Source organism: Nannobrachium achirus (genome assembly GCF_963921795.1).
Source record: "Nannobrachium achirus genome assembly, chromosome: 15".
Classification (NCBI taxonomy): Eukaryota; Metazoa; Chordata; class Actinopteri; order Myctophiformes; family Myctophidae; genus Nannobrachium; species Nannobrachium achirus.
The window spans coordinates 18180656-18191062 of NC_137822.1; positions in this window are offsets into that span (position 1 = coordinate 18180656).

Consider the following 10407-nt stretch of genomic DNA (forward strand, 5'->3'; position numbering starts at 1 on the left):
AATAACATAGTAACATGCAGAAACATAATCCCTTGAGCATAGTCTCACGTGTAGGTGAGATGTAATTTAGAAGCTGATATCAGACATGTCAGAGTGTAAACAATACTATAGAGTAGCCTTGGTTTAACTAAGATGAACAAAAATGTCAACAGGTTCAAAATAACTGAAATATTAGTTGGCTGCTAAATAAAATATTCTGTACAGTATATGGTGTAGGACCTAACTTGTTGCTTTTTTTACTAGGTGGATAAAGCAAACAAGTATAAAATGAATCAAGTGAGCATGGATACAATAGCAATCTAATCTACAACTAAATCTACAACTACAACCAACATCACATACATACTCCAGGTCATTACCTCTGTCACTTCCAAAGTATTGTGAGTCATGGTCAAGTCTTGTGAAACTGACTTTATAAATCCAAACTATTTCCAGTTAAAGTCCTCCGGTAGCCAATACAAAGAGACACAGCCGCAGGTGGCTACTTCAGTAGCCAAGCAGGTGTCCCATACTAGAGCCTCTTCAGCTTAGACCCGCAGGCTATCATCACCCAAACGTTCTCTCCCTCTGTGTCTTCTGGCTTGCATCACCGTTTGGTTGGCATGCCGGGCCCAGTTCTGATGCACGGGATGCGAGTCTTGAAGAAGACACGGGTACCGCTGACACTTCCTGCTGGCCCGGTGTCCATGCATTGTGTGTGATGAACCACACCAGTAATGAGCTACCTGGCTCGGGAAGCACTAGGAGGTTAATCATTCATGAGGACCAGGCAGCAAGGCCTCCTCCAGTGCTACACTGGAGTGTCCAACAGCCACAGGCACTGTGTGTGTGTGTGTGTGTGTGTGTGTGTGTGTGTGTGTGTGTGTGTGTGTGTGTGTGTGTGTGTGTGTGTGTGTGTGTGTGTGTGAGAATGAGTGTGAATGAGTGCATGCACGCTCACACCGCATGTGCACTTGCATGTCTGCACCGCAAAGTCCACAGAGTTAATTGTTAAGTGTGTTTTTCTGACTGTGTCGGTGTGCGCGTGTGTGTGCAGGTATGTAATACAAGGATGTTGTAACTCTATCCACCCCGGACCCCTCCTCTTCCTCCCCACAAAATTACAGCACAGGTATTCAATTACTGATCTTTGATTAGGCTGATGCATTTCTACCTAATTACCAACCGTTCATTAGAACCGTCTGTTTGCCTATTCTTTAAATGTATAATCCTCATGCATTAGATCTGTCTAGTGTGTATAAGTGTGTTGTTTCATTCCGGGAAGATTTTCTCATCACTCTAAATGTGTATGATTTTCCTATCACTCTTACTGTGTAAATAAATAATGAATATAAATAATGAATATAAAAACAAATGTACATTCTAACAAATAATATCAGTCAACATTCCAACATCATTAACATAATATCATTTTCATGTATGCATTTGGCCAGAATGGAGTCATAATAAAGCTCACAGTAAAATTCTCCGTATTCATATAACTCCTGTACAAATGGAACCAAATGGATGATCCATGGTCCATTTGCTTCCACTTGCACACACAATGTTTTTAATGCACATTTTGTCAGGTGGTGGTTGAGGTGATTAGGTTTGACTGGCTTGTGGTAACAGTAACATTGCCCTCTCGTTCAGTCTGTTTAAATTTTAACACTGTGCATCCGGTCACTATCAACAAGGTCATCTTACATTACTTCTTCCAGACAGCGGCAGGAAAGACATGACATGAGAGACTATACTGGAAAATTGTCATTAAGATGATGCAGTCCATTATGCAAATAGTTGTGGGTTTCTCTGGGCTTCATTGAATCATTAAACAGTCAATGCTCTCAGATTAAAGCACAGATGAAGGACACATGCACACATAGACACTTTAGACAGGCAGACAAGAAGCGGTGGAATTCTAGTATTTGTACAATAAACAACAATAAACATACGGATGCATGCATACACACAGACTGACAAAAATAAACAGGACTCAATATTATAACTGTAAAACAAAGGTGATTCAAAAGTGGAGAAATGGCCAATGAAATAGAGGAGCACTTGAAATTAACAGAGAAGACAAACACACACACGCACGCACGCACGCACGCGCACGCGCGCTCGCAAGCAAGCACGCACGTCGCATGCACGCACATGCATTGACCTGCATATATGGTGGCCTCTCTCTCTGTCCCCTTTAAGACATCAGCCAACAATGTAGAGATGAAAACTGCATTATCTTAAAGTGTCCAGCTTGGAAATGGAAAATAAATTGTCTCAAATAGGTTCCGTGTTTGTTTTTCAAACTGATTTTATTTCATTCTTACAGTACATACAATGCAAATGAAAATAAACCTGAACTATTAGGTTAGAGACATAGTTTTTCCACATTCAGTCATGAACAGTCAGTCATGAACCTTGTCAAAATGACTTTGATGTCTGAGACAGTGGGGCTTACAAAGGCTTTAAATGAGCACAGAGCATTTTGACAGTGTTCAAGGTGGATCACAGGATATCCAAATAAATATTCAGAGGCCAAATTAGTCCGGAACAACTAAACGTTCAACTAATCCTTTATTCATGTGAACAAAATAGACCTCTGAGTGACCAGTGGGGACCAAGATGCACTGTGATGCTACTGTCCCACTTGTGGTGACTTTGGTGTTGCAGCTCACAGTTTTACCCTTTAGCAGTGAACATTAGTTTATCAAATTCATGTCTCCTTATACCCTTTAGCTATTTAAATTAACATGCCTTACCTCAGTTTAACACATTATATGTTTGTTTCTTTTTCTTCATATAGTTATCTTCCCATCTTACATCTACATATGAAAATAAGAGTTCTATCCCTACAGTCACAATATTTTGCCATTCAACAAGATAAACAACCTACCTTTGAGGATTTATACATTGTTAGTCTGGTGTAAATCAATCACAAGTCTGGTGAAGTTCTCTTCTGCTCTGTCCAGTCAAAGTCAGGTCCAGTTATTGCTGATGATTGTGTTCGAAGTCAGAGCTTGTAGGACAACTGAGGACAGAATAGATTCTTAGTAAGGACTGGGTATCTAATGAGAGAGAGGGAGGGGGGGAGGGGGGGGGCAGCGTAGTTCATCATAGCACGTGAATGTACGTATAATCCCACAATGCAATAGCCTCTGCTTGCTGTCATAGTGTCCTAATTTCCAGCATTTTTTAGGTTACCCTCATTCTTTTTTTTGCAGGACTGCAGAAGCCAGAAAGCTTCTAGCAGCTACAGTCAAATCCCTGATGTAAAAAACAGCATTCTTTAGACACCCATCTGCGTTGCACTCACACAATAGTCTGTCCAACTGTGCCACCTTGACCTGTCCACCTATCAAATCTATCTTTATTTATACATCCAGGAATATATGTGTGTGTGTGTGTGTGTGTGTGTGTGTGTGTGTGTGTGTGTGTGTGTGTGTGTGTGTGTGTGTGTGTGTGTGTGTGTGTGTGTGTGTGTGTGTGTGCGTGCGTGCGTGCGTGTCTGTCTGTTTGTTTGTCTGCCTGTGTGTGTTTGTGTCTCTTTTATGCCCCATGTATGGACTATGGAGATCTCTGAATTCTCTGATGTCACAATACTGATATTATATAATGTCCTTAACGTAAGTTGAGTACAATATTTGTATTTTACTCAAGTAAAGATACTCTTTGATATAGTGGACAGTAACTAAGAGTACTTAGTTATTGTTCACCACTGACTGTACCCTGATAGTGACTTGTCAATTACAAAACATAGCCAACCTAATGCATACTGCGCTTTAATGTCTAACTCTAAACCATCATTTTCTAATTCAATAAATCATTTTGTATTGATGAAGACCTGAACTAGTGACTGAAAACATGAACTCGTTATTAGGAAAATGTTGAGCTAATTAATCAAGTGAGAATAGGGTAATTTTTCTCCTTGCTGTCCACTGCAAATAATGCAGGATTATAATGAGACTTGCAGGCAGGCCTGGAATTTCTTAATTTTAGGGGCAAGGCCACTTGGCCTTTGGTGTTGTCCATTTTTTGAGGGGCACAAAGGCCAAATGCCAGGGCAGGAAGGCCATCAAATAAAACAAGATTTTTGTCCATTGAAAGAATTTGTTGAATTTCAGGATTTGGGATGATAACCTAATCTGCAGTGAAATAGATAAATTATGGTATTTACAATCTGATCCATGCTCAGCCCTGCAGCAATCAAAACCACTGGATTGGTTTAAAGATGGGGACTCAGTTAACTCAACAAAAGACACTGGTGTCTACATGACAAGAAAGAGACACTGACTGGTGTCTACATATTGACATGAAAGAGACAGAGGAGGCCTTCCTGAGGCCACTGTGGTCATGCCATTGGTTTGAGGGGCACAAGGTTAAACTGAGGGGCAACGGCGGCCATGGCCTCTACCTGGGCCTGTCTGTCTGTGTGTGTGTGTGTGTGTGTGTGTGTGTGTGTGTGTGTGTGTGTGTGTGTGTGTGTGTGTGTGTGTGTGTGTGTGTGTGTGTGTGTGTGTGTGTGTGTGTGTGTGTCTGTCCGTCCTCTTTCCTCTCACCTTCTCTCTCTCTACCTGGGCCCTGGTACTTAGTAGGCATGTCTGGTTGACTGTGCATGCGTGCATACGTTGCGTGTGTATGTGCGTGTGTTCTCATACTGTAGTAGGTCCTATGTCTCTTTCTCTACACCTCTCTCTCTGTATGTGTGAGATCCTAACGGGGTCAGGGGTCAACCTGTGGTTCCCAGAGTTCCACGCTGTTCCCCTCCCAACAGGAAGGGAGGGCATTGTCCATATGCTGTCTTCACTCACATACACTCACCTACACACACGTAAATGTGAGTGCATAATGCATGTGATTGTGCGTGCAGCAGTCTGCGGCTGTGCGCACGCGCGCACGCGCACACGCACACACACACACACACACACACACACACACACACACACACACACACACACACACACACACACACACACACACACACACACACACACACACACACGCCTTGCAACTTAAACAATTACAAATACAATCACACACAAACCCTCATATAAAAACAAATAGCCTACATAACATTAAAGCTACAGACATAATAATCTAACCCGTTAGGCGTACATACTGTAATGTACATAGATACACGCACTCACAGCTCAGTAGAACAGGGGTGTTAATGGTTTCACAAAGGCTATAACATGCAGTCCAGTGTTGATTTCGTCGACTAAAACTATGACTAAAAATGTTTGTCGACTGCGTTTTTTTCACTGACGAAAACTAAATAAAAACGAAATAAAAACTAAGCTGTGATGACTAAAACTAAGACTAAATATATTGACAATTTCATCAACAAAATAAAAACTAGACTAAAACGTTATGGAGGGACTAGTGGAGAAGAGAGTAATTTTATATTTGGTTGCTCTCAGGTTTTGCATGCTGAAAATAGCAGATCTACGTTAGGGAGGGACTAGTGGAGAAGAGAGTAATTTTATATTTGGTTGCTCTCAGGTTTTGCATGCTGAAAATAGCAGATCTACAAGCTCACAACGCGTCGCACTGCGACGCGTTGTGAGCTTGTAGATCGGCTATTTTCATCACGCAACCAAGTGTAAAATCAGTCATTACGATGCCATCAAGGCCTGCCAAAATACATTTCAGTTGACTAAATCAACTGTAGATTTAGTCGACTAAAATCGTATATTTAAGTCGACCAAAATTAGACTAAAACTAATACTTTTCAGGTGACTAAATTATGACTAAAACTAAAAGACATTTTATTCAAGACTATGACTAAAACTAAATCAAAATTTGCTGTCAAAAACAACACTGATGCAGTCTACGCACAAGTGGTGGAAGTACTTTTTGTTTTACTTAAATAAAAGTAGCAATATCCTATAATGTGTTGTAAGTACAAGGCCTGTATTCAATATTTTACTCAAGTGGCATCAATATACTTACAGTACAAAAGTAATAGGCTAATAAATCATTTAATTACTATACAATATAAATCTACAAAGTAACTTAGTTATTGGAGTCAAAATGTGCCTCTGAGATGTAGTGGAGTAGAAGCAGAAGTATAAAATAATTGACATACTCTAGTTCAGTTTACTGTACTAAATTGTAACTTTATATGTTGTATAACTTTCCACCACGGTCTACTCTATTGTCTCTCTCTCTCTGGATGAGAATAGAGTGTATGGAACTGACTTGACCATTTAAGCCATTCTTTACCTTTCTAAATTCACCTTCCTGGAGCTTTCATCATTTTCTTTCCTTTCTCTCTTTGTCTCTGGCCTGTTTCCATGCCAGTAGTCTCTCCAGCTGCAAGCTCCAGCTGTCAAGCTCATGAAGCCAGCGGCTGGACAACAGCCGGCGTGTATGTAACTGTCAGACAGCTGCATACAGCTGCTGTGTCCTTGTAGCGATTCCACAATGTCTTTTATAGGCGCGCACACACACACACACACACACACACACACACACACACACACACACACACACAAAGGGGGCAGTGCCTTTAGACATACAAAGAATACACCTGGTTAGGGTGTACTGTACACAACACACACACACACACACACACACACACACACACACACACACACACACACACACACACACACACACACACACACACACACACACACACACACACACACACACACAGAGAGAGAGAGTAATAACTGCGACTAATCAAGGCAGGAATGATTATCTTGCGAGAAATGTATGTGAGTGTGCGCAACGTATCTCGAGAACCGTTCGTCCCACCGGCGCAAAAGTTTCTGAATCTCTGTATACGGAGCGGATGTCTGACATCAGGGTATTCCGTAACCGGCACTGTGTCTTCAACACTGTCAGAGGCACAGACAGATACAGAGATCTCCATAATGGGCATAAAGGGACAGGGACAGACCACCGACAGATACAGAGATCTCCATATAGGGGCATAAAAGGGACACAAACAGACAGATACAGAGATCTCCATATATGGGCATAAAATGGATGCAGACAAACAGATACAGATATCTCCATATATGGGCATAAATGGACACAGGAAAACAGATGGTCAAAACGGGTCCTATGACAACAGTTTTAAAGGTGATACACCATGAAATTTCACTTTTCCTATTTTAAAAACTTTTTTTGGGGTCCCACTAGCACCTTCTATCCTCACAAAGTCCCATTTCTGACCGTTGTGTCTTTCTCTGGTTTTGGGAAGGTGGAGGTTAAAAGCATCCCACGGGTTCTCAAAACAGGCTGTCCAGATTTGCTGACGTCAGCGACGACATCAGGGATTCCGGAACCAGCACTGTGTCTGCAACATAGTCTGACATAGTCGGAGGCACAGACAGATACAGAGATGTCCATAATGGACATAAAGGGACACAGACAGGGCTTAAATGGACACAGGCAAACAGATGGTCAAAACAGGTCCGCAACAGGTATAATGTCGTTCACATTAAAGGGTGGGGCATCCATTCCCTATATCGTTCCCGAGTAGGCCGGTTCCCGACTAGACGCTCGGCCGCCCGAAGGTATTCATATTGAGCACTCATGAACACTTTCAGGGCTGGGAATCAAACCTGGGACCTTCTGTTTCCCATGCAGGAGGCCTCTACCCATTCAGCTATGGCCCCCATAGGGCCTTGAGGGCCGTGCTCCATCAGTTTTGGCCTTATGTAACTCAGAAATGGAATCATGTGGATCCCAAATGGGAAGAGCCGATGTGGGTCTCACACTTCATGTGGCCAGCCTGTAATGTCAGTCACCGATGACACCGTTTACCAAACAGTGGTTGTTTGGGACACATTAGTGAGTCGCGGGCCGAATTTCATGGGTCACAAGTAAATATCGCTTTATTTTTTTTTCACACATTTAGTTTTCAATTCTTTTTTCAAGAGATTTTCTAAAATTGCTACAAAATCAATTCCACAGAAATATTTCTGAAAAGAACTTAAACGTTTGGGAACCAATAATCTATGAAATACTGTATCTATGATGTAGGCCTACGACCTCAAACTCATAAGCCATCTGTCTAAAACTCACAGTAAAAGAAAAAGTTAAAAACAATAGAAAAAGTGCTCCTCGAAGCACAGGTCAAACGCCAGGTCGGGTAGGTTATTGTGGGCCAGCAATGTCCAGAATTCGTCAATTATTTGTTAAGGACGATATACATGAAAAGGAAAACTTTAATAAACAGATGTTGGTATATTGTTTTTTTTTTTATTGGCCTATAATAATGTCTATATACATACATTATTGAAACCACCTGCTGACCGACTGTCAGCATTGAGCAATTATTTTTATAGCGGGTATAGTACAGGTAAACTAGCCAATTTTGGACCTAGTAATTATAACAGATTCTTTTCCAGAACAACATATTAAAGGTTATAAGAAATCCAAGTTGCGGAAATATGTTTAATTTGCAGCAATCCAATAGGATGCCAAATTATTTTCAAAAAGCCATATAAAATGATGAGTTGAGTTTTCATTCATTTGAGATTTCAGTTGACTTGTACATTTTGAGGTAAGGATTTCAAATACGTCATCAGCCAGCCAATACACACCGGTGCCTCTGGGGAGTGCACTTACAATGTTTTACACTGATCAGAGGCGTTTTAGGTAAAACACGAATTGGTCTGTTATAGCGCCACCATGAGGCATTTTTTCCTCTGGCCTAGTGGAATGCATGCAAATTATGCAAAATGCACATGCAGTGTTCATGATTTTAAGCATTTTGTTCAAAACAGAGCACACCTGCAAACCTTGAAAGCCAATCGTAGCCAATTAGAATGGAGTATGAAAAGTCTGAAAGACTAGAGATACTGTGTACCAATTTCCGTGATTTTTGGACAAAATCTGTAGGAATGCTGTACAAAAATGTGTTTTGCACAACTCTTCCTCCTGCTGGCGCTATAACAGGCCCATGTGAAAGATTTAGGGCATGCTCTGGCATCCAGTGAGTGTGTACAGGGGCATCATGTTCTATCCGCCTGTCTTTGAATGTTATACTGTATGAGATACTTAAAGTGGTTCCTGTGTAAATAAGCCGTAAGGCTTTCTAGGATCTCCTTTTAGTTGACCTTGTACCAGTGATTTGTGCTGTGAAAGACTTTTCACGATTTTTTAAAAATAGCAGATCTACAAGCTCACAAATAAAAGCACAAAATAATGTGTAATCATGCATACCCAGTCTAAATGGGTTAAACCCCCTCCCCCTATGAAGAACATTCATGGGGGGCCTGCAGTGAATCCTTGTACACAGGGCCCAGAATTTGGTGCAACACCCCTGAGTATCTTATATTTACAATTGGCTTAAGGCCGCAGCCCACTTTGGCACAGGGCACAGGACACAGGGCAGCCCACAGTCAACGGACACAGGACAGTCAACGGACTTTGAGACATGCCCACACTCGAGCATAGGCACAGGGCACAGGGCAGTCCACAGTCAACGGACTTCACAGAGAGAGACGCACACTTTGGGGGGGGGGGAAATGCACAGAGAGAGACGCACACATCACCAATACGTTTTATTTTTTATTTTTTTCAAAACTTTTTTTTATCCTAATTTTTTTTTCTCAAAAAATTTTTTTTCTCAATTTTTTTTTCTCAAAAATTTTTTTTTTCTCAAAAATTTTTTTTTCTCAAAAATTTTTTTTCTCAAAAATTTTTTTTCTCAAAAAATTTTTTTTTCTCAAAAAACCTTTTTTTCTCAAAACATTTTTTTTCTCAAAATTTTTTTTTTCTCAAAAATCTTTTTTTCTCAATTTTTTTTTGCTCAAACATTTTTTTTTCTCAAAAAATTTTTTTTCTCAAAAAATATTTTTTTCTCTTTTTTTTTTTTTTTTTAAAACTTTCTTTTTTTATTATTATTATTATTTTTTTAAACTTTTTTTTTTTTTTTTTTTTTTTTTTAAACTAGATGTGAGCGGGCCGAAGGCCCGCAAACCTCTAGTATGTACACAGTTTCGCTGCCATCAAGCCAATGGTGCCGGAGATGAACTGTTCACAGACGGACGGACGGACGGACAGACAGACACGGTGCAAAACATAGTCTCGGCCATGTCTTTAGGCCTGGTGGAGACAAAACAAGATACTGACAAGTAACAGGAACAAAACACAATGCAAAATTGCCGGAAAACGTTTACAGTGGGAAGGGAAACATGTCAAAGTGTTCTGAAATAGAAAATAAACCCATTGTTTGCTTTCCTCATATTTTGAAATTCAAATTATTCAATGGCAAAGACCTTTTTCTTGCAAAATGTATTATTCTTTTCTGAAAATGTTTTACTTTACTTCTTAGGGGGAGTCTTGGTGTAGGTCTGATCTCCAGATGACAAACGTGGAACCACACACACACACACACACACACACACACACACACACACACACACACACACACACACACACACACACACACACACACACACACAC